Genomic DNA, 22,483 nt, shown 5'->3' with positions numbered 1-22,483 from the left:
CGCCTTACACCCTGCTGATTTTGACAAACTTCGGCTAAATTTGCCGGAATTAGGGGGATATTTTCCACTCCCTGGGTCTCTAAACTAACTCCTGATGGCCTTGGTTTGCAGTGAAATTGACACAGCAAAACTTTTTAAACACTTAGTTTCGAACTTCTGGGGCGAAATATTGCCCCACTTCACTTTAAGACTGAAAGAGTAGCCGAGACCGCGTACGCGCGTCGTGATTTTGACCAACTTCGGCTAAATTTCCCGGAACTTGGGGGATATTTTCCATTCGCAGGGACTCTAAACTGACCCCCGACGTCCTTGGTCTGCAGTAAACTGGACACAGCAAGGCTTTTCGAACGCTCATTTTCGAGCTTCTGGGACGAGATATAGCCCCACTTTACTTTAAGACTAAAAGAGTAGCCGAGCCCGCCTTACGCGCAGCGTGATTTTGACAACTTCGGCTCGGGTTCCCGGAACTTGGGGAATATTTTTCAGTCCCGCGGACTCTAAAGTAACTCCTGATGGCCTTGGTTCGCATTGAAAGGGACACAGCAAAACTTTTTCAACGTTCACTTTCGAGCTTCTTGGCCCAAATGTAGCCCCACTTCACTTAAACACTGAAAGAATAAGCGAGAGCGCCTTATGCGCATCGTAATTTTGACCATCTTCGGCTTGATTTCGCGGGACTTGGGGGATATTTTCTAGTGTCGGGGATTCTAAACTAAGTCCGGAAGGCCTTGTTTTGCAGTGAAATTGAAACAGCCAAACTTTTTGAAAGCAAAGTTTCGAGCTTCTAGGCTGAAATATAGCCCCACTTCACTTGAACAGTGAAAGATGAGCCGAGTCCGCCTTACGCGCATCGTGATTTTCACCAACTTCGGCTCGATTTGCCGCAAATTAGAGGATATTTTCCAGTGCTGTGGACTCTAAACTTATTCCTGATGGCCTTGGTTTGCAGTGAAATGGACACAGCAAAACTTTTTGAACGCTTATCTTCGAGCTTCTGGCCTAAACTATAGCCCAACTTCACTTTAAGACTGAAAGAATAGCTGAGACCGCCTTGCGCGCATCGTGATTTTGACCAACTTCGGCTCGATTTCCCGGAATTCGGGGGATATTTTCCAGTCTCGGACACTCTAAACTAACTCCTGATCGTCTTGGTTTGCATTGAAATAGACACAGCGAAACTTTTGTAACGCTCACTTTCGAGCTTCTGGCCCGAAATATAGCCCACTTTACTTTAAGACTGAAAGAGTAGCCGAAACCGTCTTGCGCGAATCGTGATTTTGACCAACTTCGGGTCGATTTCCCGGAGCTTGGCGGATATATTCGAGTCCCACGAGCTCTAAATTAACTCCTTATGGCCTTGGTTTTCGGAGAAATGGACAGAGCAGAACTTTTTTAACACTCACCTTCTAGCTTGTGGGCTTAAATAGAAACCCACTTCACTTTAAACCTGAAATAGTAGCCGAGACCGCCTTACGCGCATCGTGATTTTGACCAAGTTCAGCTCGATTTCCCGGAGCTTGGGGGATATTTTCCGGTCCGGGGCACTCTAAACTAACTCCTAATGGCCGTGGCTTGCAGTGAAATGCACAGAGCATAACTTTTTTAACGATCACTTTGCAGCTTCTGGGCCGAAATATAGCCCCACTTCACTTTAAGACTGAAAGAGTACCGGAGACCGCCTTACAGGCATCCTGATTTTGACCAACTTCAGCTTGATTTCCCGGAACTTGGCGGATATTTTCCAGTCCGGGGGACTTTAAACTAACTCCTGATGGCCTTTGTTTGCAGTTAAATGCACAAAGCGTAACTTTTTAAACGGTCACTTTCGAGCTTCCGGCCCGAAAAATAGCCCCACTTCACTTTAAGACTGAAACAATAGCCGAGATCGCGTTTCGCGCATACTGATTTTTACCAACTTTGGATCGATATCTCGGAACTTGGGGGATATTTTCCAGTCCCGGGGACTCTAAACTAACTCCTGATCGCCTTGCTTTGCATTGAAACTGACAGAGGAAAACGTTGTGAAGACTCACCTTCGAGCTTCTGGGCCGAAATATAGCCCCACTTCTTTTTAAGAGTAAGAGTAGCCGAGTCTGTCTTACGCAAATCGTGATTTTGACTAACTTCGGCTCGATTTTCCGGAACGTGGAGGATATATTCCAGTCCCGGGAACACTAAACTAACTCCTGATGGCCTTGGTTTGCAGTGAAATCGACACAGCAAATTGTTTTGAACCCTTACTTTGGAGCTTCTGGGCCGAAATAGAGCCCCACTTTATTTTAACACTAAAAGAGTAGCCGAGACCGCCTTACGCGCTTATTTATTTTGCCAAACTTTGTCTCGATTTTTCGGCACTTACGGGATATTTTCCAGTCCCTGGGACTCTAAACTAACTCTTGATGGCTTTGGTTCGAAGTGAAATTGACACAGGAAAACTTTTTGAACGCTCACTTTCGAGCTTCTGGGGCGAAATATAGCCCCACTTCACTTTAAGACTGAAAGATTAGCCAAGGTCGCCTTACGCCCTGGTGATTTTGACAAACTTCGGCTAAATTTCCCGGAATTTGGGGAATATTTTCCACTCCCTGGGTCTCTAAACTAACTCCTGATGGCCTTGGTTTGCAGTGAAATTGCACAGCAAAACTTTTTAAACACTCAGTTTCGAGCTTCTGGGCCGAAATATTGCCCCACTTCACTTTAAGACTGAAAGAGTAGCCGAGACCGCCGTACGCGCGTCGTGATTTTGACCAACTTTGGCTAAATTTCCCGGAACTTGGGGGATATTTTCCATTCCCGGGGACTCTAAACTGGCCCCCGACGTCCTTGGTCTCCAGTAAAATGGACGCAGGAAAACTTTTTGAACGCTGACTTTCGAGCTTCTGGGCCGAAATATAGCTCCACTTTACTTTAAGATTGAAAGAGTAGCCGAGACCGGCTTACGCGCATCGTGGTTTTGACCAACTTCGGCTAGATTTCCCGAAACTTCGGGGATATATTGCAGTCCCAAGGACTCTAAAGTAACTCCTGATGGCCTTGGTTTGCAGTGAAATGGACACAGCCAATTTTTTTGCACGCATACTTTCGAAATTCTGGGGAGAAATATAGCCCCACTTCACTTTAAGAAAGAAAGAGTAGCCGAGACGGCCTTACAATTATCGTGATTGTCACCAGCTTTGGCTCGATTTCCCGGGAAATGGGGGATATTTTCCGGTACCGGGCACTCTAAAGTAACCCCTGATTGCCTGGGCTTGCAGTGAAATGGACACAGCATAACTTTTTGAACGTTCATTTTTGAGCTTCTGGGCCGAAGCATAGCCCTACTTCACTTTAAGACTGAAAGAGTAGCCGAGACCGCCTTACGCGCATCGTGATTTTGACCAATTTCGTCTCGATTTCGCGGAACTTGGGGGATATTTTCCAGTTCCGGGGACTCTAAACTAACTCCTGATGGCTTTGGTTTGCAGTGAAATGGACACAGGATAACCTTTTGAACGCTCACTTTCGAGCTTCTGGGCCGAAACATAGCCCTACTTCACTTTAAGACTGAAAGAGTAGCTGAGATTGCCTTACGCGTCTCGTGATTTTGGGTTACTGCGCCTCGATTTCCCGGAACTTGGGAAATAATATCCAGTCCCGCGCACTCTAAACTAATTGCTGATGGCCTTGGTTTTCAGTGAAATGGACACAGCCAAACTTTTTGAACGTTGACTTTCGAGCTTCTGGGCCGAAATATAGCCCCACTTCACTTTAAGACTGAAAGAGTAGCCGAGACCGCCTTACGCGCATGGTAAATTTGTCCAACTTAGGCTTGATTTCTCGGGGATTGGGGGATATTTTCCAGTCCCGGAAGCTCTTAACTAACTCCTGATTGCCTTGGTTTTCAGTGAAATGGACACAGGCAAAACGAGCGCACGCTCGGTGTCGAGCTTCTCTGCCGAAATATAGCCCCACTTCATTTTAAGACTGAAAGAGTAGCCGAGACCGCCTTACGCGCATCGTGATTTTGAGCAACTTTGGCTCGATCTGCCAGAATTTGGGAAATATTTTCCAGTCCCAGGGACTCTAAACTAACACCTGATCGCCTAAGATGTCAGTGAAATGGACACAGCTAAAATTAGCGCACGCCTGGTCTCGAGCTTCTCGGTCGACATATAGCCCTCCTTAATTTTAAGACTGAAAAAGTAGCCGAGACCGCCTTACGCGCATCGTGATTTTGGGCCACTTTTGCTCGATTTCCCGGAAGTTGGCGAATAATTTAAAGTCCCGGGGACGCGAAACTGACTCCCGATGACCTTGGTTTCCAATTTAATGAACACAGCAAAACATTCTGAACGCTCACCTTCGAGCTTCAGGGCCGAAATATAGCCCTACTTAAATTTAAGAATGAAAGAATAGCCGAGAGCCCGTTACGCGCATGGTGATTTTGATCAACTTCGGCGCGATTTCCTGGAACTTAGAGAATATTTTCCACTCCCGGGGACTCTAAACTAACTACTGATGGCCTTGGTTTCAAGTGAAAGGGACAGAGCAAAACTTTTTGAACGCGCACTTTCGAGCTTCTTGGCTGAACTATAGCCCAATTTCACTTTAAGACTGAAAGACTAACCGAGAGCGCCTTACGCGCATCGTGACTTTGACCAACTTCGGCTCGATCTGCGGAACTTGGGAAATATTTTCTAGTCCCAAGGACTCTAAACTAACTCCTGATGGCCTTGCTTTGCAGTGAAATGGACACAGCAAAACCTTTCGAATGCGCACTTTCGAGCCTCTGGGCCGAAATATAGCTCAACTTCACTTTAAGACTGAAAGAGTAGCCAAGGCCGCCTTGGGCGAGTCGTGATTTTGACCTACTTGGGCTCGATTTCCCGGAACTAGGGGGATATTCTCTACTTCCGCGTACTCTAAACTAACGCCTGATGACCTTGGTTTGCAGTGAAATGGACACAACAAAACTTTTTGAACGCTGACTTTCGAGCTTCTGGGCCGAAATACAGCCACACTTCACTTTAAGACTGAAACAGTAGCCGAGACCGCCTTACGCGCATCGTGATTTTGATCAACCTCTGCTCGATTTCCCGGAACTTGGGGAATATTTTCCAGTCCCCGGGACTCTACACTAACTCCTGATGGCCATGGTTTGCAGTGAAATTTACACAGCAAAAGTTTTTGAACGCACACTTTCGAGCTTCTGGTGCGAAATAGAGCCCCACTTCACTTGAAGACTGAAAGAGTAGCCGAGACCGACTTACGCGCATCCTGATTTTGAGCAACTTCGGCTCGATTTGCGGAAACTTAGGGGATATATTCCAGTTCTGAGGACTGTAAACTAATTCCTGATGGCCTTGGTTTGCAGTAAAATGGACACAGCAAAACTTTTTGAACGCTCAATTTCGAGCTTCTGAGCCAAAATATAACCCCACTTTACTTTAACACTAAAAGGGTAGCCGAGACCGCCTTACGCGCATCGTGATTTTGACAAACTTCGGGTTGATTTCCCGGAACTTGGGGGATATTTTCCAGTCCCGGGGACTCTAAACTAACTCCTGCTTGTCTTGGTTTGGAGTGAAATGGAAACAGCAAAACTTTTTGAACGGTGACTTTCCAGCTTCTGGGCCCAAAAGTTTAGCCCCACTTCATTTTAAGATTGAAAGAGTAGCCGAGGCCGCCTTACACGCATCGTTATTTTGACTAACTTAAGCTCGATTTTGGGAAACTTGGGGGATATTTTCCAGTCCCGGGGACTCTAAACTAACTCCTGATTGCCTTGCTTTGCAGTGAAATGGACACAGGAAAACTTGTTGAACGCTCTTGTGCGAGCTTCTGGGCCAAAATATAGCCACACTTCACTTTAAGACTGAAAGAGTAGCCGAGACCGCCTTATGCGAGTCGTGATTTTGACAAACTACGCTTCGATTTCCCGGAACTTTGGGGATATTTTCCAGACCCGGGAACTTTAAACTAACTCCTGATTGCCTTGGTTTGCAGTAAAATGGACACGGCAAAACTTTTTAAACGCTCACTTTAAAGCTTCTGGGCCAACACATAGCCCCACTTCACTTTAAGACTTAAAGAGTAGCCGAGACCGTCTTAAGCGCATCGTGATTTTGACCAAGTTCGGCTCCATTTCCCGGAACTGCGGGGATATTTTCCAGTCCCGGGGACTCTAAACTAACTCCTGATAGCCTTGGTTGGCCGAGCAATGGACACAGGAAAACTTTTTGAACGCTCACCTTCGAGCTGCTGGGTCGAAATATAGCCCCACTTCACTTTAAAACTGGAAGAGTAGCCGAGACGGCCTCGCGCGCATCGTGATTTTGACCAACTTCGGCTCGATTTCCCGCAACTTGGGGGATATTTTCCAGTCCCGGGGACTCTAAACTAACTCCTGATAGCCTTGGTTTGCAGTGAAATGGACACAGGAAAACTTTTTGAACGCTCACTTTCGAGCCTTTGGGCCGAAATATAGCCCATTTCATTTTAAGGCTGAAAGAGTAGACGAGACCGCCTTACGCGCATCGTGATTTTGAGCCTCTATGGCTCGATTTCCCGGAACTTGGGGGGTATTTTCCAGCTTTGGGAGCTCTAAACTAACTCCTGATTGCCTTAGTTTTCAGTGAAATGGACACAGGTAAAAGGAGCGCACGCTCGGAGTCAAGTTTCTAGCCCGAAATGTAGCCTTGCCTCATTTTAAGACTGAAAGAGTAGCCTAGACCACCTTACGCGCATCGTGATTTTGAGAAACTTTGGCTCGATTTGCCGGAAGTTGGGGGATATTTTCCACTTCAAGGAACTCTAAAGTAACTCCTGATGGCCTTAGTTTCCATTGAAACGACAGAGGTAAAAGGAGCGCACGCTCGGTGTCGAGCTTATAGGCCGAAATATAGGGCAGCTTTATTTTAAGACTGAAAGAGTAGCCGAGACATTCTCACGCGCATCGTGATTTTGAGCATCCCTGATACGATTTGCCGAGACTTGGGGGATATTTTCCAGTCCTGGGAACTCCAAACTAACCCCTGATGGCCTTAGTTTTCCGTGAAATGGACACAGGTAAATAGAGCGCACGCTCGGTGTCAAGCTTCTAGGCCGAAATATAGCCCCACTACATTTTAAGCCTGAAAGAGTAGACGAAACCGCCTCACCCGCATAATTATTTTCACATACTTTGGCTCTAGTTGCCCAAATTTGGGGGATATTTTCCAGTACAGGGGACTCTAAACTGACTCCTGATGGCCTTGGTTTTCAGTAAAATGGACACAGGTAAGAGGGGCACACGCTCGGTGTCGAGCTTCTAGGTCGAAATATAGCCCCACTCCATTTTAAGACTGAAGGAGTAGCCGGAAGCGCCTTACGCACATCGTGATTTTATGTAACTTTGACTCGATTTGCCTTAATTTAGGGAATATTCTTAAGTCCCGGGGACTCTAAACTAACTCCTGATTGCCTTAGTTTTCAGTGAAACCGACAAATATTAAATTAGCGCACGCTCGGTGCCGAGCTTCTACGTCGAAATATAGCCCCACTTCATTTTAAGACTGCCAAAATGGACGAAACGGCCTTACGCGCATCGTGATTTTGAGCAACTTTGGCTCAATTTGCCGCAACTTGGGGATATTTTTCAGTCCCGGGGACTGTAAACTACCTCCGATCGCCTTGGTTTTCATTGAAATGGACAGAGCAAAACATTTTAAACGCTCACCTTCAAGCTTCTGAGCCGAATATAGCCCCACCTCACTTTAAGCCTGAAAGAGTAGCCGAGACCGTCTTACGCGCGTCGTGATTTTGACCAACTTTGGCTTGATATTCCGGAACTTGGGGGATATTTTCCAGTCCCGGGGACTCTAAACTAACTCCTGATGGCCTTGCTTTGGACTGAAATGGACACAGCAAAACTTCCTGAACGCTCACTTTGAAGCATCTGGGCGGAAATATTGCCCCAGTTCACTTTAAGAATGAAAGAGTAGCCGAGACCGCCTTGCGCTTATCGTGATTGTGCCCAACTTTGGCTCGATTTCCCGGGAAATGGGGGATATTTTCCGGTACCGGGGACTCTAAAGTAACTCCTGATTGCCTTGGTTTCCATTGAAATGGAGACAGCAAAACTTTTTCAACGCTCCCCTTCGAGCTTCTGAGGCGAAATATAGCCCCACTTCACTTTAAGACTGAAAGAGTAGCCGCGGCCGTCTTACGCGCATCGTGGTTTTGACCAACTTCGGCTAGATTTCCCGAAACTTCGGGGATATATTGCAGTCCCAAGGACTCTAAAGTAATTCCTGATGGCCTTGGTTTCCAGTGAAATGGACACAGCCAATTTTTTTGAACGCATACTTTCGAAATTCTGGGGAGAAATATAGCCCCACTTCACTTTAAGAAAGAAAGAGTAGCCGAGACCGCCTTAGGCGCATCGTGATTTTGACCAACTTCGGCTCGAGTTTCCGGAACTTAAGGGATATTTTTCATTCCCGGGGACTCTAAACTAACTCACGATGGCCTTGGTTTTCAGTTAAATTGAGAGAGCAAAGCTTTTTGAACGCTCACTTTCGAGCTTCTGGACCGAAATATAGCCCTTTTTCACTTTAAGACTGAAAGAGTAGCCGAGACCGCCTTACGCGCATCGTGATTTTGACCAACTTTGTCTCGATTTCGCGGAACTTGGGGGATATTTTCCAGTTCCGGGGACTCTAAACTAACTCCTGATGGCTTTGGTTTGCAGTGAAATGCACACAGGATAACTTTTTGAACGCTCACTTTCGAGCTTCTGGGCCGAAGCATAGCCCTACTTCAATTTAAGACTGAAAGAGTAGCTGAGATTGCCTTACGCGCATCGTTATTTTGGGTTACTTCGGCTCGATTTCCCGGAACTTGGGAAATAATTCCCAGTCCCGGGCACTCGAAATATAGCCCTTTTTCACTTTAAGACTGAAAGAGTAGCCGAGACCGCCTTACGCGCATCGTGATTTTGACCAACTTTGTCTCGATTTCGCGGAACTTGGGGGATATTTTCCAGTTCCGGGGACTCTAAACTAACTCCTGATGGCTTTGGTTTGCAGTGAAATGGACACAGCCAAACTTTTTGAACGTTGACTTTCGAGCTTCTGGGCCGAAATATAGCCCCACTTCACTTTAAGACTGAAAGAGTAGCCGAGACCGCCTTACGCGCATGGTAAATTTGTCCAACTTAGGCTTGATTTCTCGGGGCTTGCGGGATATTTTCCAGTCCCGGAAGCTCTAAACTAACTCCTGATTGCCTTGGTTTTCAGTGAAATGGACACAGGTAAAAGGAGCCCACGCTAGGTTTCAGGTTGTAACCCGAAATCTAGCCCCACTTTATTTTAAGACTGAAAGGGTAGACGAAACCGCCTTTAGCGCATCGAAATTTTTAGCCACTATGGCTCGATCTGCCAAAACTTGGGGGATATTTTCCAGTGCCGGGGACTCTAAGCTAACTCCTGATAACCTTAGTTTTCAGTAAAATGGTCACAGGTAACAGGAGCGCATGCTCCCTGTCGACCTTCTCGGTGGAAATAAAGCCCCACTTCATTTTAAGACTGAAAGAGTAAACGAAACTGCCGTACGCTTATCGTAATTTTAAGAAACTATGGCTCAATTTGCCGAAACTTGCAGGATAGTTTCCAGTCTCGAGGACTCTAAACTATCTCCTGATGGACTTAGTTCTTAGTGAAAAGGACACAGGCAAAAGGAGCGCACGCTCGGTGTCAAGCTTGCAGAACCGAAATATGGCCCCACTTCATTTTCAGAGTGAAAGAGTAGCCGAGACCGCCTTACTCGCATCTTGATTTTGAGCATCTTTGGCTCGATTTGCCGGAATTCGGGGAATATTTTCCAGTCCCGAGGACTCTATGCTAACTCATCATGAACTTAGTTTTCAGTGATATGTACACAGGCAAAACGAGCGCACGCTCGGTGTCGAGCTTCTCTGCCGAAATATAGCCCCACTTCATTTTAAGACTGAAAGAGTAGCCGAGACCGCCTTACGCGCATCGTGATTTTGAGCAACTTTGGCTCGATCTGCCAGAATTTGGGAAAAATTTTCCAGTCCCAAGGACTCTAAACTAACACCTGATCGCCTAAGATGTCAGTGAAATGGACACAGCTAAAATTAGCGCACGCCTGGTCTCGAGCTTCTCGGTCGAAATATAGCCCTCCTTAATTTTAAGACTGAAAAAGTAGCCGAGACGGCCTTACGCGCATCGTGATTTTGGGCCACTTTTGCTCGATTTCCCGGAAGTTGGCGAATAATTTAAAGTCCCGGGGACGCTAAACTAACTCCCGATGACCTTGGTTTCCAATTTAATGAACACAGCAAAACATTCTGAATGCTCACCTTCGAGCTTCAGGGCCGAAATATAGCCCTACTTAAATTTTAGACTATAAGAATAGCCGAGAGCCCGTTACACGCATGGTGATTTTGATCAACCTCGGCGCGATTTCTTGGAACTTGGAGAATATTTTCCACTCCCGGGGACTCTAAACTAACTCCCGACGGCCTTGGTTTCCAGTGAGAGGGACAGAGCAAAACTTTTTGAACGCGCACTTTCGAGCTTCTTGGCCGAACTATAGCCCAACTTCACTTTAAGACTCAAAGAGTAACCGAGAGCGCCTTACGCGCATCGTGACTTTGACCAACTTCGGCTCGATCTGGCGGAACTTGGGAAATATTTTCTAGTCCCAAGGGCTCTAAACTAACGCCTGATGGCCTTGCTTTGCAGTGAAATGGACACAGCAAAACGTTTCGAATGCGCACTTTCGAGCCTCTGGGCCGAAATATAGCGCAACCTCACTTTAAGACTGAAACAGTAGCCGGGACCGCGTTACGCGCATCGTGATTTTGATCAACTTCTGCTCGATTTCCAGGAACTTGGGGAATATTTTCCAGGCCCGTCGACTCTAAACTAACTCCTGATGGCCATGGTTTGCAGTGAAATTTACACAGCACAAGTTTTTGAACGCACACTTTCGAGCTTCTGGACCGAAATAGAGCCCCACTTCACTTGAAGACTGAAAGAGTAGCCGAGACCGACTTACGCGCATCCTGATTTGGAGCAACTTCGGCTCGATTTGCGGGAACTTTGGGGATATATTCCAGTTCTGAGGACTCTAAACTAATTCCTGATGGCCTTGGTTTGCAGTAAAATGGACACAGGAAAACTTTATGAACGCTCAATTTCGAGCTTCTGGGCCAAAATGTAGCCCCACTTTACTTTAACACTAAAAGGGTAGCCGAGACTGCCTTACGCGCATCGTGATTTTGACAAACTTTGGGTTGATTTCCCGGAACTTGGGGGATATTTTCCAGTCCCGGGGACTCTAAACTAACTCCTGCTTGTCTTGGTTTGGAGTGAAATGGAAACAGCAAAACTTTTTGAACGCTGACTTTCCAGCTTCTCGGCCCAAAAGTTTAGCCCCACTTCACTTTAAGACTGAAAGAGTAGCCGAGACCGCCTTATGCGAATCGTGATTTTGACAATCTACGCCTCGATTTCCCGGAACTTGGGGGATATTTTCCAGACCCGGGAGCTTTAAACTAACTCCTGATTGCCTTGGTTTGCAGTAAAATGGAAACGGCAAAACTTTTTCAACGCTCACTTTCAAGCTTCTGAGCCAACACATAGCCCCACTTCACTTTAACACTTAAAGAGTAGCCGATACCGTCTTAAGCGCATCGTGATTTTGACCAAGTTCGACTCCATTTCCCGGAACTGGAGGGATATTTTCCAGTCCCAGGGACTCTAAACTAACTCCTGATAGCCTTGGTTGGCCGAGCAATGGATACAGGAAAACTTTTTGAACGCTCACCTTCGAGCTGCTGGGTCGAAATATAGCGGAACGTCACTTTAACCCTGAAAGAGTAGCCGAGACCGTCTTACGCGCATCGTGGTTTTGACCAACTTTGGCTTGATTTTCCGGAACTTGGGGGATATTTTCCAGTCCCGGGGACTCTAAACTAACTCCTGATGGCCTTGCTTTGCAGTGAAATGGACACAGCAAAACTTTTTGAACGCTCACTTTGGACCTTCTGGGCCGAAATAGAACCCCACTTCACTTTAAGACTTAAAGAGTTGCCGAGACCGCTTGACGCGCATCGTGATTTTGACCATCTTCGGCTTGATTTCCCGGGACTTGGGGGATATTTTCTAGTCCCGGGGACTATAAACTAAGTCCTGATGACCTTGTTTTGCAGTGAAATTGAAACAGCAAAAGTTTTTGAAAGCATAGTTTCGAGCTTCTAGGCCGAAATATAGCCCCACTTCACTTGAGCAGTGAAAGATGAGCCGAGTCCGCCTTACGCGCATCGTGATTTTGACCACCTTCGGCTCGATTTGCCGGAACTTAGGGAATATTTCCAGTTCTGTGGACTCTAAACTAATTTCTGATTGCCTTGGTTTGCAATGAAATGGACACAGCAAAACTTTTTCAACGCTCATCTTCGAGCTTCTGCGCCAAAATATAGCCCCACTTCACTTGAAGACTGAAAGAATAGCCGAGACCGCTTTACAGTCATCGTGACTTTGACCAAGTTCAGCTCGATATCCCGGAACCTGGGGGATATTTTCCTGTCCTGGGGACCCTAAACTAACTCCTGATCACCTTGGTTTGAAGTGAACTTGACAAGGGAAAACTTTTTGAACGCTCACTTTCGAGCTTCTGGGGACAAATATAGCCCCACTTCACTTTAAGACTGAAAGATTAGCCAAGACCGTCTTACGCCCATGGTGATTTTGACAAACTAAAGCTAAATTTCCCGGAAATTGGGGGATATTTTCCCCTCCCTGGGTCTCTATACTAACTCCTGATGGCCTTGGTCTGCAGTGAAATTGACACAGCAAAACTTTTTAAACACTCAGTTTCGAGCTTCTGGGGCGAAATATTGCCCCACCTCACTTTAAGACTGAAAGAGTAGCCAAGACCGCGTACGCGCGTCGTGATTTTGACCAGCTTCGGCTAAATTTCCCGAAACTTGGGGGATATTTTCCATTCCCGGGCACTCTAAACTGACCCCCGACGTCCTTGGTCTGCAGTAAACTGGACACAGCAAGGTTTTTTCAAAGCTCATTTTCGAGCTTCTGGGAAGAGATATTGCCCCACTTCACTTAAAGACTGAAAGAGTAAGCGAGAGCGCCTTACGCGCATCGTGATTTTGACCAACTTCGGCTCGATTTCCCGCAACTTGGGGCATAGTTTTTAGTCCCGCGTACTCTAAACTAACACCTGATGGCCTTGGTTTGTAGTGAAATGGACACAGCAAAACTTTTTGAACGCTCACTTTCGAGCTTGTGCACCGAAATACAGCCACACTTCACTTTAAGACTGAAACAGTAGCCGAGACCGCGTTACGCGCATCGTGATTTTGATCAACTTCTGCTCGATTTCCCGGAACTTGGAGAATATTTTCCAGTCCCGGCGACTCTAAACTAACTCCTGATGGCCATGGTTTGCAGTGAAATTTACACAACACAAGTTTTTGAACGCACTCTTTCCAGCTTCTGGACCGAAATAGAGCCCCACTTCACTTGAAGACTGAAAGAGTAGCCGAGACCGACTTACGCGCATCCTGATTTTGAGCAACTTCGGCTCGATTTGCCGGAACTTAGGGGATATATTCCAGTTCTGAGGACTGTAAACTAATTCCTGATGGCCTTGGTTTGCAGTAAAATGGACACAGCAAAGCTTTTGGAACGCTCAATTTCGAGCTTCTGGGCCAAAATATAACCCCACTTTACTTTAACACTAAAAGGGTAGCCGAGACTGCCTTACGCGCATCGTGATTTTGACAAACTTCGGGTTGATTTCCCGGAACTTGGGGGATATTTTCCAGTCCCGGGGACTCTAAACTAACTCCTGCTTGTCTTGGTTTGGAGTGAAATGGAAACAGCAAAACTTTTTGAACGCCGACTTTCCGGCTTCTGGGCCCAAAAGTTTAGCCCCACTTCATTTTAAGATTGAAAGAGTAGCCGAGGCCGCCTTGCGCGCGTCGTAATTTTGACTAACTTAAGCTCGATTTTGGGAAACTTGGGGGATATTTTCCAGTCCCGGGGACTCTAAACTAACTCCTGATTGCGTTGCTTTGCAGTGAAATGGACACAGGAAAACTTTTTGAACGCTCTTGTGCGCGCTTCTGGGCCAAAATATAGCCACACTTCACTTTAAGACTGAAAGAGTAGCCGAGACCGCCTTATGCGAATCGTGATTTTGACAAACTACTTCTCGATTTCCCGGAACTTGGGGGGATATTTTCCAGACCCGGGAGCTTTAAACTAACTCCTGATTGCCTTGGTTTGCAGTAAAATGGAAACGGCAAAACTTTTTCAACGCTCACTTTAAAGCTTCTGGGCCAACACATAGCCCCACTTCACTTTAAGACTTAAAGAGTAGCCGAGACCGTCTTAAGCGCATCGTGATTTTGACCAAGTTCGACTCCATTTCCCGGAACTGGGCGGATATTTTCCAGTCCCGGGGACTCTAAACTAACTCCTGATTGCCTTGGTTGGCCGAGCAATGGAGACAGAAAAACTTTTTGAACGCTCACTTTCGAGCTGCTGGGTCGAAATATAGCCCCACTTCACTTTAAGACTTTAAGAGTAGCCGAGACCGCCTTACGCGCATCGTGATTTTGACCAGCTTAGGCTCGATTTCCCGGAACTTGGGGGATATTTTCAAATCCCCGGGACTAGAAAATATCGCCCAAGTCCCGCGAAATCAAGCCGAAGATGGTCAAAACACCATGCGCGTAAGCCAGTCTCGGCTACTCTATCAGTCTTAAAGTAAAGTTGGGCTATATTTTGTTCCAGAAACTCACAAGTGAGCGTTTAAAAAGTTCTGCTAAGTCCACTTCACTGCAAACCACGACAATGAGGAGTTAGTTTAGAAATCCCGGGACTGGAAAATATCCTCGAAGTTGCGGGAAATCGAGCCGAAGTTGGTGAAAATCACGATGCGCGGAAGGCGTTCTTTGCTACTCTTTCCGTCTTAAAGTGAAGTGGGGCTATATTTCGGCCTAGAAGCTCGACACCGAGCGAGCGCTCCTTTTATCTGTGTCCATTTTAGTAAAAATTAAGGCCATCAGAAGTTAGTTTAGAGTCCCCGGGACTGTAAAATATCAACCAAAATCCGGCAAATCAACCAAAGTTGCTGAAAATCACGATGTGCGTAAGAGTTTATGGTACTCTTACCGTTTTAAATTAAAGTGGGGCTATATTTCGGCCTGGAAGCTCCACACCTAGCGTCCGCTTCGTTTACCTCTGTCCTATTCACTTAATAATACGGCAATCAGGAGTTAGTTTAGAGTCCCCGGGACTGAAAAATATCCCCCTAGTCCCCGCAAATCCAGCCAAAGATGCTCAAAAATCACCATTCGCGTGAGGCGGTCTCGACTACTCTTTTAGTCTTAAAATGAAGTGGGGCTATATTTCGGCCTAGAAGCTCGACACCTAGCTTGCGCTTCTTTAACCTGTGTCCATTTCAGCAAAAAATAAAGACATCAGGGTTTAGTTTAGAGATTCCGGCACTGGAAAATATCCTCCAATTTCCGGAAAATCGAGCCGAAGTTGATCAAAATCACGATGCGCGTAAGGCGGTCTCGGCTACTCTTTCAGTCTTGAGGTGAAGTGGGGCTACCTTGTTGCCCAAGAGCTTGAAAGTGAGCGTTTAAAAAGTTTTGCTCGGTCTATTTCACTGCAAACGAAGGCCATCAGGAGTTAATTTAGAGTTTCCGGGAGTAGAAAATATCCCCCAACTTCCTGGCAATCGAGCCGAGGTTGGTTAAAATCACCATGCCCGTAAAGCGGTCTCGACTACCCTTTCAGTCTTAAAGTGAGGTGGGGCAATATTTCGCCCCAGAAGCTCGAAACTGAGTGTTTAAAAAAGTTTTGCTGTGTCAATTTCACTGCAAACCAAAGCCATGAGGAATTAGTTTAGAGACCCAGGGAGTGGAAAATATCCCCCAAATTCCGGAAAATGTAGCTTAGGTTTGTCAAAATCACCATGGGCGTAAGACGGTCTTGGCTAATCTTTCAGTCTTAAAGTGAAGTGGGGCTATATTTCGCCCGAGGAGCTCGAAAGTGAGCGTTCAAAAGGTTTTCCCTTGTCACGTTCACTTCAAACCAAGGTGATCAGGAGTTAGTTTAGGGTCCCCAGGACTGGAAAATATCCCCCAAGTTCCGGGATATCGATCCGAAGTTGGTCAAAATCACGATTCGCGAAACGCGGGTCGGCTATTGTTGCAGTCTTAAAGTGAAGTGGGGCTATATTTCAGCCCAGAAGCTCGAAAGTGACCGTTTAAAAAGTTACGCTTCGCGCATTTAACTGCAAAAAAAGGCCATCAGGAGTTATTTTAAAGTCCCCCAGACTGGAAAATATCCCCCAAGTTCCGGGAAATCGAGCTGAACTTGGTCAAAATCACGATGTCTGTAAGGCGGTCTCGGCTATTCTTTCAGTGTTCAAGTGAAGTGGGGCTATATTTTGGCGCAGAAGCTCGAAGATGAGCGTTGAAAAAGTTTTGCTGTGTCCATTTCATTGCAAACCAAGGCCATCAGGAATTAGTGTAGAGTCCACAGAACTGGAAAATATTTCCTAAGTTCCGGCCAATCGAGCCGAAGTTGGTCAAAATCACGATGCGCGTAAGGCGGACTCGGCTCATCTTTCACTGCTCAAGTGAAGTGGGGCTATATTTCCGCCTAGAAGCTCGAAACTATGCTTTCAAAAACTTTTGCTGTTTCAATTTCACTGCAAAACAAGGTCATCAGGACTTAGTTTATAGTCCCCGGGACTAGAAAATATCCCCCAAGTCCCGGGAAATCAAGCCGAAGATGGTCAAAATCACGATGCGCGTCAAGCGGTCTCGGCAACTCTTTAAGTCTTAAAGTGAAGTGGGGTTATATTTCGGCTCAGAAGCTTGAAGGTGAGCGTTTAAAATGTTTTGCTCTGTCCATTTCAATGCAAACCAAGGCGATCGATAGGTAAGGGTCAAGCCACTTAATGGATAGATTTTTTAGATAGATTTTTTTTCATTGTTATGTAAATCTACCACTAAATTGTAATAAATAAAGTCTGCATACAGGCCAAGTGGCCCACCAGGCTGGAGCTTATCCCGGTTTTTGTAGTGTGAAGCAACTAGGGGTATTTCTACTTCCCCCTGGATGGGATGCAGTCCATTGCAGGGTTTTCCCCAGCATTAGGTTCGCTGGTACCCATTTATACACGGGGGTAGAGAGAGGCACTGTGAGAATAAAGTGTCTCTCCCAAGAACACAACGCTATGTCCACGGTCAGGGCCTGAACCTGGACCACTTGATCCAGAGACGAGTGCACTAACCATGAGGCTACCACGCCTCCCACCCTTTAGGTGGCTGAATTTGCTCTCCGTTAAAATTACTTTGTAAATTATAAATAATTATTTATTACATAATTGAAAATAGTTTTCAACAGAGTGCAACAACAAAAATCAAGAGGAACACTGCTTTTATTAGGAGCATTTTCTTTCTTATTAAGTCCACTGAAATACTGACTACCATAATGTAGCACATAAAAGGTAAGAGGAGACATTCTAGCCAGCAGTCTCCTACTGATACAGATTTTACAATTTTTGCTGAGTTATAAATAACAATCTTTAAAGCAGCAGGACATACACGTAGTAGAAGCACAGCATGATAACCACCATTTTAAGAACTGAATGGAAATTCAAAAGGTATAAGCTGGAACAGTTAGGACAGCTTATACTTCGAATAAACATTGCAAGATTTGTATTTTATGAATAGAGACAGATTAAAACATTCAACTTTTGTGTTCCTTAATGATGGGTTCTAGGAGTTTCATTTAATTGTAGTCCTAATATTAAGACTGATTGCGATACTCTACACGTATATGTTCATGTATATGAACATGGTATAGAACTGCTAATTTTAAGCTTCTGTTATATAATTTCTGTATTTCAGTGTAAAGCTATAAGTTCATTTCTCGAGTTAAGTTTTGACACGCATAGCAAGTTCAGATGGATTTCAATTGTCAACATTCTTGACTTTAAGAAACATATATGGATAAATTTCTAAAGTGTTTCCAACTCTGTAATTATACATGCAGCCTGGAGAGCCATTTTATATGCTTGCACCCAATGTATTTTGCAAAGAGTGAGTTTCAAAAGTTCAAGTGTCAGCTGACTTAAGTCTTGAAAACATCTTATTCTTTTTGTAAGCAGGAGAATTCCACATCCATCTGTAATTCTCAGATTAATTCCATGAAGTTTAAATGGTGATTTGTGTTGTTAAAGCCAGTTTCTACTAAGTCTTTTGATATTATTTTTGACGGCTAATAAACCTGTATAGCATCAGTAATGTGGTGTTAATAGTAACATCTGCTTACTGTCACTTGCATATCATACTGTAGTTGTTATTGCAGTGTTCATCTGGGTTATATGCACATGTACAATAGTACAACTTGCCTAACCTGCAATACACAATGAATGTAATAGTGACACATTTTAAAAGGGTATAAATGATTATATGCAGAAAAAATATTGTATTTCTTTAATTTGCTTTCCTTTCTATTCTCTCCCCCCTGCTGCCCCAATAAAAATAAGCTACCTACCTAACTAAGGTGTCCAAGTGATATTTCTTGCTTTTCTGGAAAGGGTTAAGAAAGAAAATGCTAGCTATAATGCCGTGCTCTCTCTAAAGAAACACTGGAGTTAAAATAATTCTTTTAACCTAGAAAAAAGGTATTGTCATGTACAGCATCTGTAAATTTTGGTAGAGTTACATGTAATTTTGAATCTCTATGAAGACTAGGAATTTAGGGACATTAATAGCACAGTAAATTCAAACCATTCTTTGTTTCTGCAAATAAATTTTCTGACTGTTTTGCTGTGTGATTTAAATAGTTGCTTGATACATTTAGACACATGTATTTCTTTGGTATGTAAAGTTTCCAAATTCAGCTAAATTATATATTAATAATGATCTCATATGATAAATACAGGGAAATATTCAAACAGCTTTCATGAAAATGTAAATAGGTTTATGATCACTGTAGTAAGACTCCAGGGTACCTGCTAATTGTACACATTGTAATACATTGGTATATACATGATCTATCTGTGTACTGTAGTCAGTAGTAAACTGGTTAATCAACTGAGTGTATCCTTTGTCTGTTATAAGATATTTTTCAGAGCCATTTGTTCTGAATTTGCCTGCATTAGATCAGTATTGAAATCCCCAAGCAGTACATTCGGAGTTTTAGATTCTGTGAATACTAAGTCATGAAGATGAGTAAGAGGATCAATCAACTGTGAAATTGTAACTAGTTTTCGATCGATAGATACCAATGACATTAATATTTGGAATTGGTTGGCTCAACACCATTACAGTGATTTCCAAATTATTAATTAAAAGTTATATCTGTATGGAATTTTAGTACAATTCAAATCATTCTTAATGTACAAAGCAGTTCCATAGCAAGTTCTTATGTTAGACTGATTAAAGTCATTTCTGTAGAGTTAATTTACTGAGCTGATATGTATCATCTCTATCTAACAAGCAAAGTTTTGATCCAACAAAAATGTCATCAGCTTCTTGAATGTTGTAGTCACTTTGTACATCATCTAGGTGGAGGTGGAGAGATCTAACATTCTGAAACAAGACTGTTTTTGTTTGGGGTGAATCGTCAGTCCGTAACACTGCTTAAGGCACAAGGCTTACTTGTGTTCTTAGTCTGCTCATTTCACTTTTAACTTTCTCGCTAACCTTTAGTTTGTTTTCATTCAAATTAAAAATATGCATTGCAGAGCTGTTTCGTACATGGCTCAAGCCAACATAATGTATGTGCTCTCTTCTGGATACTGGAAAATCAACAACTACCTCATTTAATGTGTCGCCTTGACAACGGCGAATAGTCTTGGAAGCAGCAGGTCTAAGTGGAAATTGGCGCCGGAGAATTTGGACCTCACTTTTTTTGTTGGCTCAAAATTGTCTTGTTACTTCCAATACTGGTGTCCAATTTCTATTTATAGTTGCCTTGTATAAATGTGCATTTTCTCTAAGCTGGTTTCTGCCTATGTCAGGATGTGGAAATGACACCCAAATAATAATTGGTCTGGTATAATTTCAACTCTGTAGTCTCTGTGTTCTGTGACACACTCTGCACCATTGGTGAGTCCGTCAGTCACATCAATGTAGTTGTCAGTCATATTTTGTTGCAGTTACTACTGACATGAGCAAATATAAACCCATTGTCTTTGTTGGATCATCTAGGATTTTGTTTTTCATTTGTTTCTTGAGATCATCAGAGATGTCCCCGATTACAATGTCCAAAGCCTTAGTCTGAGCTTTATCAGCTTTAGAGAGGGCATACAATGCATTGTTGTGAGCATGTACGGATGCATTTTTAGTAAATAAATGTGCCATGTTCATATTGTAATTATCTTGTCCAGGCCTTACGTTCAGAAGTCTTTGTTGCAAAATGGTTATATCATCTTCAGAGTGCTTTCACTCTCTCAAACGATCGAGTAGCTGAGCAAATTCTTTGTCATCTCTTTGTCTCATTATCTCTGTCAATTCAACGAGGGTGAAGTACTCTGTCCAAATTTTTGTTGCAAATTCATTACAGCCAGATTGGGAATTTTCAAAGATCCACTTATCAAAAACTTGCTTAAGCTGGAAAAGATCTCCAGCAGTTACCAAGCTTATTCCACCAAATGGTTCATTAGTTCCAATAATTTGTTGTAATCTTTAAGTCAAAAAGTTGAACATGCCACTTTCAACCATAGAAATCTTATCAATGAAAATCACCCTGTTTGTTTAGTTTTGCTCTAATGGTATTCAGTCTATCACTGTCCAGTGCAAAATGCTCAAAACCTCTATTGGCAGGTATCTTAAAAGCAGCATGTAGTGTATTGCCTTTAATGCTGAATGTTGCTTTACTAGTTGGGGCAGTCTTGACATTTTTCACATTATCTGGATTTTCTCCAGTGATACTATTTAGAAATCTGATAAGACATGATAAAAAACTGTCTTTGTTTTTCATTCAAAGAGCGGTCGACCCTGTACCAGAGCTACTTTCCGAACGAAATAATCCCCCTCGTATAAAAGGCGTAGTAAAAAAAATACGACACAACAAGGAGGCTCACCTTAGGTTCCAGATGATACAGAATTCATGGCCCATTGCATTGTTTCCTCCTCCGGGTGACATTTTAAAAGACTTTTTGTCCTCGGTCGTGACATGACATCGTCGCTTTTTAACATCGTAGCTTTAAAGATTTCGAAACGAGCATCGTAGCTTTCAGGATTTCAATGTCCGTTGCCGAAGCTAGTGTTCCTTAGCTTGATAATTTTCCATTTTACCACTCCACGAAGGTCTCCTCAAAATGCCGCACAAAAATGGTATAGTATGTCCTTCTAGTCTTTCCATGTGTATTTGTCGCAGCTACTGCTGATTAGCTTAAGAACTTTCCATTTTAAAACTCCACGGATTGAACCAAAACCCATCTTCGTGCCGTCTTAACCGCCATGTATAAACTCCCCTGTATAAACTCCGTGTTATAGGACAAAATTTCGCCTTTCTTGTCCCCCCTAAAACAAGCCAAACAAACAGTACGAAGTGTCTGGGACAAAAATTGTACTTAGCAGGGGAGGGATAGGCGAAAACTATTTAATCCAGTTTTAACTGCAGACAGTACTGTTTCGGCCTTCTGGGCCTCATCAGTGCAGTGCTGAAGACTGGGATGGAGGCTAAGCTTAAAAAGCCGCCCCAAATACTACACATGTGGTAGTATCTAAGCCATTACCAGAGTGCTCAAACTAGTGCTCAAATCCAGTTTTAATGAATAAATTAATCACAATGGACTGAGTGAGTGAGTGAACGCCATCCGACTGCCTTATAAGCTCATGGATGTCTAACATCCATGAGCAAAAAGGTAACCGAGACCGCCTTACTCGCAGCGTACTTTTGACCAACTTTGGGCCGATTTCCAGGAATTTGGAAGATATTTTCCAGTTTCGGGGACTCTGAACTAAATACTGATGGCCTTGGTTTTCAGTGAAATGGGCAGAGGAAAAATATTTGAGCGCTCGATTTCGAGCTTTTAGGCCGAAATATAGCTTCACTTATTTTAAGACTAAAAGGGTAGCCGAGACCGCGTTATGCGCAGCGTAATTTTGAACAACTGCGGGTCGATTTCCAGGAGCTTGGAGGAGATTTTCCAGTCCCGGGGACTCTAAACTAACTCATAATGGCCTTGGTTTTGTGTGAAATAAGCGAACGAAAATATTTGAACGCTCTTTTTCGAGCTTCTAGGCCGAAATATAGCCCCGAAATATAGCCGAAACCCCCTTACGCGCAGCGTAATTTTGAACAACTTTGTGTAGATTTCCAGGAACTTGGGGGATGTTTTCCAGTCTCGGGGACTCTAAACTAACTCGTGATAACCTTGGTTTTAGGTTAAATTGGCAGAGGAAAAATGTTTGAACGCTCGGTTTCTA

General features: G+C 44.1%; 1 long non-coding RNA gene across 2 annotated transcripts; it reads right to left on the bottom strand.

Annotated features, from left to right (window-relative positions):
* Window positions 1-17,457: 17,457 nt before the first annotated feature.
* Window positions 17,458-21,606, bottom strand: LOC149116014 (uncharacterized). 2 transcript variants are annotated; one of them, XR_016204695.1, is made up of 2 exons: window positions 21,133-21,606; window positions 17,458-18,455 (listed from the first exon to the last, which is right to left on the bottom strand). It is a non-coding gene; the product is annotated as an uncharacterized LOC149116014 (long non-coding RNA). The 2 variants fall into 2 exon arrangements; XR_016204694.1 differs by lacking the exon at window positions 21,133-21,606 and adding an exon at window positions 18,597-19,225.
* Window positions 21,607-22,483: the final 877 nt, after the last annotated feature.

This window comes from Orbicella faveolata, unplaced genomic scaffold (assembly GCF_042242905.1).
Source record: "Orbicella faveolata isolate gen_17 unplaced genomic scaffold, um_ofav_v1 contig_12, whole genome shotgun sequence".
NCBI classification, from domain to species: Eukaryota; Metazoa; Cnidaria; class Anthozoa; order Scleractinia; family Merulinidae; genus Orbicella; species Orbicella faveolata.
This window is presented reverse-complemented; position numbering and strand designations above follow the sequence as displayed.